Raw genomic sequence first — 6,024 nt, forward strand, 5'->3', positions numbered from 1 at the left:
TATAGTATTCCTGAATAGATGATTGAATGATGTTATAAATTTTGTAATGGTATTTAGATGGATATACTTGACGTTTGTATAATGTAATGTTTTTTGGTACGGGTGACTCGACGGATAACTCATGCCCACATGGGTATGGGTATGAGATAAATCCATACCCATCATTAGATATAGGTGACCCGACAAGACTATTTTTCATCGTGGGTACGAGTATAAGATAGTAATATCCGGTGCGTATTTACCTATTGACATCTCTACACGTCCCGCGCAAGTCCTGTGCGGTGTTCGGATTCGACTCACGTCCGCATAGGGCTGAGATATTTGCAACGATAGAGGAGAACCAGTTTTGACGGTTTCACCATTCTGATAAGCATAAGAGCATCTTCAATAGCTACTAATTTATTAGTTCATAATATATTTATGTGGTGTTTGAATCACTAGAGCTAATAATTAGTGGTTAAAATTAGCTATAGAGATTCAAACACGTAGCTAATAGTTCAGCTATTAGTTATTTTTAGTAAATTAGTTAATAGTTAGCTAGCTATTTATTAGCTAGCTAATTCCACTAGCAATTTTTTAACCAACTAACTATTAACTCTAGTGCATTCAAACACCATCTTAGTTCACTCCAAAGCCTCACACAAGCATCAAAGATCCTCCAAGTGCAACAATTGTGATTGTGTTCACTAGTGATTAAGTGCCTTGCGAGAGATTCTAGAGAGTGTGAGCTAGTCTTTTATTTGTCGCTCTTTGTTGCTTGGTTTTTTTATCGTGCTTTCTTCATCTCCCTCTATATTTTCAAGTGACTTGTAAAGTTAGCAAGAGACACCTAATTGTGTGGTGATCCTTGTGGGATCTGAGCGACCCTCAAGATTAAGAAGAAGCACTCAATCGGTCTAAGTGACCGTTTGAGAGAGGGAAAGGGTTGAAAGAGACTTGGCTTACATGGCCTCCTCAAAAGACACTTGAAGGTTTTGATGGTGAAGACTATTCTATGTGGAGTGATAAAATGAGGCACCATGTAACCTCACTCCACGAAAGCGTTTGGGATATTGTTGAGTTTGGAGCATAGGCACCATAGGTGGGCGATGAGGACTACGACTCCAGTGAGGTCGCCCAAGTGAGGCACTTCAACTCCCAAGCCACCACCATACTCCTTGCTTCTTTATGTAGGGAGGAGTATAATAAGGTGCAAGGGTTGAAAAGTGCCAAAAAAATTTGGGATGTCCTCAAGGCGGCACACGAAGGGGACAAAGTCACCAAGATCACCAAGAGGGAAACAATTGAGGGTGAACTTGGTTGATTCGTCCTCAACAAAAGGTGAAGAGTCACAAGCCATGTACAACCAGCTCAAGACCATGGTGAACCAAGTTCGCAACCTTGGGAGCACTGAGTGGGATGACCACGAAATGGTCAAGGTTATTCTAATATCTCTTGTTTTTCGTAATCCCACTAAAATGCAATTAATCCGTGAGAGTGTTATGTATGAGCAAATGTCTCCCGAGGAGGTGATTGGCAAGTTTGTGAGCTTTGAACTTATGGTCAAAGACTTCAAAGACATTGTCAACTTGGAGCAAGGCGGTGCCTGCGCACTCGAGGCACAACTCGTTGCATTCAAGGCAATGGAAGAAAAGGAGGAGCCCACACCAACCAAAAAGGCTCCCAAGATGCCTCCAAGCTTAACAACGAAGAGATTGCTCTTATAATTAAGAGCTTCTAGCAAATCCTCAAGCAAAATAAGGGGAAGGAGTACAAACTCTACTCCAAGAGGGTTTGCTACCGGTGTGATAAGTTCGGTCATTATATTGATAAATGTCTATATGCAAGTGATAGTGACAGGGATGACGACAAGAAGGGGAAGAAGAAGATGGAGAACAAGAAGAACTACCACAAGAAGAAGGGTGGCGAGGCGCACATGGTAAAGGAGTGGAACTCCAACGAGAGCTCCATCAATTCCTCCTCTGACGAGGACGCCGCCAACATCGCCATCAATAAGGGTCTCCTCTTCCCCAACGTTGGACACAAGTATCTTATGGCCACGGAGGGCAAAACGAAAAAGGTATACTTTAGAGACACCCTCAAATATACTACTTTTGATGATGAGGGTATCTCTAGTGAAAAGAATGATGCTTTGTCTTCTCTCTTTGCAAACCTCACCGTTGAGCAAAAGGAGAAAATCAATTAATCGATAAAATCCCTTAACGAGAAGGATGTTGTCTTGGAATGCAAGAAGATTTACTCGTTAAGGAAAATAAAAAAATGTTAAACTAAAAATGATTTTGTTCTTGAAGTTGAAAAATATAAAAACTTGACTAACGAGCTAAAAGCAAACAATGATTCAATTTCTTGTCTTAAATCTAAAAATGCTAGTTTAATTGCTAAGATTGAAGAATTAAATGCTTGCCATGTCTCTAAGAGCACCTAGAGGGGCGAATAGGTGATCCTGCAAAATTAGCTCTAAACACACAAACTTGGTTTATAAAATGTGTTAGTGAGAACTAAAACCAAGTTAATATGAGAAGAGAGAAGAAAAGAAAACTCCTCACTTGATTGCTCCTTTAAGATGAGTATTAAACTTAGGAGCAATATTGCAAGTGCGTATGAGAACTCAAGACGACAGTAATCACAATAAGTAAAATGGACAAGCGACATATCGATTTTTACCGTGGTTCAGTCAATGCCTACTCCAGGTTGTGGTGACCTCCTTTGGTCAAGGGTTGCACTCAACCCCTCTCAAGTGATCCAAAGATCAAACTTGAGTGCCACAATTGTCTTCCTTATATCAATATCTCGTTGTGAGGAATCTCCACAAATTGGAGTCTCTCACGCCTTACACAAATGGTCATAATCAAATCTGATGTAAGGAGGGGAGTAGAGACGCACACAAGAGCACAACATAGCAACAACATGCACAAATGTGAAGAAGAGAGTGCAACAACAAAACGACAGAGTAACGACTCAAGAAATGTGCTCCAATTTCTCTAGAACACTTCGGAGGCGTGGTCGCAAAGTCTCGGAGTTGTAGTGTGCTCAAAGTACACTTGGGTTCCTGCTCCATGGTGCCTATGGGGTCCTTTTATAGCCCCAAAGGACCTAGGAGCCATTGGAGCTTCATTTGGAAGCTCCTAGCCTTCCTTATCTGCGAGTGCACCGGACTGTCCAGTTGCGCATCGGACACTACACAGTACAATGGTCAAAAGATCTATGATTGGCCACTTTCCTTCTCAGACGAGCACCGGACCGTCCGGTGCTCCATCTAACCGTTGGAACACACCGACGTGGCTGATAGCCATTGGTTGTTCTCACACCGGACTGTCCGGTGCTCGGCGAGGACCGTCTAGTGAATTTTAGCCAGTGGGGCTTGGCTGAGCCTGAGAGCGGCCACTTCGGTCGTTCAGACACCAAACTGTCCGGTGCTGCCCAGACCAGCCCAGCCTCTTCCTTTTCGTGCCAACTTCCTTTTGCTCTTTTTGGCTCGACTTCATATGGTCCCTAGCACTTAGACAAACATGATTAGCACCTAAAGTAATTGACTAGGTACTCGAAGCATACCTTTATCAATTTGATCCATAGAGGTTTGTAGTATGTTCATTATCAAGCCCAAAACTGCTTTTCTTATTTTCCTCAATTTGCTTTACAAACACCTATGCTCATGCTCATATGAGGAGTGTTACTTCATAGTAGTGCGTTGAGCATTTAATCACCAAAACAACTAGAAATGGCCCAAGGGCACATTTCCCTTTCAATCTCCCCCTTTTGGTGATTTATGCCAACACATCAAAAGAAACTTACAAGGCACTAACATAACCAAATATGAGCCAACTTTTGCAACTTGAAGTCAAATTAAGCATCAATAGATTATGTATAGGTTTTGACATATTTGGATCATTTTGCCACCACTTGGTTTATGTTTGCAAAACAAATTCATTTTCTTACTCCTAAGTCAAAGGCACTTTAGTTTTGTAAATCAAGACAATTTTCAAGACTAGTTTTGATCAAAAGCCAAAAAACTTCCCCTTTTTCCCATAATTAAGACTTCTCCCCCATAAGAGAGTAGTTTTGCAAATAGAGGGCCCTTCTTTCTGTTAAGAGGGTTTTGATCAAAAGACAAGTTCAAAACACAATAGTTTTTGAAATTCACAAGTGGCAGTTGATCCAGTTGCTTTGGCCTTAATTTCTCCCCCTTTGGCATTAAGCACCAGAACGGAGAACCTAGTGGCCTGAAACCTCATTGCCTCACCAAAAAATTACAAATTAAGAGCAAGAAGGCAATGAACACCAAGGGAAATTTGAACAAGGTACAATGATACCGTTATGCAGTGGAAGCATTTTTCATTGTTCAAGTCCATCATTTCCCTTTCAATTCACCTTTGAAACTACTTAAAAATCACTTAAGCAAACATATTAGTCTCAAAAGGGTCGAGTTGTAGTATATCCTCCCCCTAAACATATGCATTATTTGCACAAGGATTTGAGAGGTCCGAGGATGATATTTTACAACTTGAGCACCAAAACATAGAAACACATGTATGCCATAAATCAATCCAAGTTCCGCGAATCTAAGACATTTAGCTCACTACCCAGCTTACAAAATCTTTTCTCATCTAAAGGCTTAGTGAAGATATTGGCTAGACGGTGGTCGGTGATAATATGGCAAACATCGATATCTTCCCTTCGCTAGTGATCTCTTAGAAAGTGATGTCGGATGTCTATGTGATTAGTGCGGTTGAGTTCAACGGATTATCTGCCAAGCGGATTGCACTCTCATTATCACATAGGAGTGGGACTTAGCTCAAATTGTAGCCAAAGTCTCGAAGGGTTTGCCTCATCCAAAGTAGTTGTGTGCAACACTGACCTGCGGCAATATACTTAGCCTCAGCAGTGGATAGGGCAACATATGTTTGTTTCTTTGAACTCCAAGACACTGGGGACCTTCCGAGAAACTGACAAGTCTCTGATATGCTCTTCCTATCAAACTTGCACCCGACATAATCAGAGTCTGAGTATCCAATCAAGTCAAAAGTAGACCCCTTAGGATACCAGAGCCCGATGTAAGGCGTATGAATTAAATATTGAAGAATACGCTTCATAGCCACAAGGTGACATTCCTTGGGTCAAATTGAAATCTAGCACATGAAAATAGAAAGCATAATATCCGGTGTACTTGCACAAATATAAATCAAGGAACCTATCATATACCGGTATACCATTTGATCTACAGACTTACTTCTTGCGTTGAGGTCCAAATGTCTGTTAGTTCCCACTGGCGTCTTAGCAAGCTTTGCGTCCTTCATCCCAAACTTCTTTAGAATATCTTATGTATACTTTGTTTGATAGAGGAATGTCCCTTCCTTGAGTTGCTTCACTTGAAATCCGAGAAAGTAAGTAAACTCTCTCATCATGGACATCTTGAATTTATGCATCATCACCTTGATAAACTCCTCACATGACTTTTGATTAGTAGAGCCAAATATTATGTCATCGACATATATTTGGCATATAAACAAATCACCATTGCAAGTATTAGTGAAAAGTGTAGGATCACCTTTCCCGACCTTGAAAGCATTAGAGATAAGGAAATCTCTAAGGCATTCATACCATGCTCTTGGGGCTTGCTTAAGTCCATAGAGCGCCTTATAGAGCTTAAACACATGGTTGGGGTACCTGTCATCCTCGAAGCTAGGGCAAGCCATATTTACGGCTTCCAACCAAAACCGCTCCGGCGTCTTGTATTCTCCTAGCATCGTCCTTACCATATCAATGAACGTCATGTTCTTCCACTCCACTACACATTTTTTTCTTTAGAGTGTAGGGAGAGGAGAACTCAGGCTTGATGCCTTCCTCCTCAAGATATTCCTTCACTTGAAGATTCTTAAACTCAGACCCATTGTCACTCCTTATCTTTTTCACCTTTAGCTCAAACTCATTTTGAGCTCGCCTTAGGAAGCGCTTGAGAGTTTCTTGGGATTCAAATTTATCCTGCAAAAAGAATACCCAATTGAAGCGGGAATAGTCATCAACAAT

The sequence above is a fragment of the Zea mays genome, chromosome 6, assembly GCF_902167145.1.
Source record: "Zea mays cultivar B73 chromosome 6, Zm-B73-REFERENCE-NAM-5.0, whole genome shotgun sequence".
In the NCBI taxonomy this organism is placed as follows: Eukaryota; Viridiplantae; Streptophyta; class Magnoliopsida; order Poales; family Poaceae; genus Zea; species Zea mays.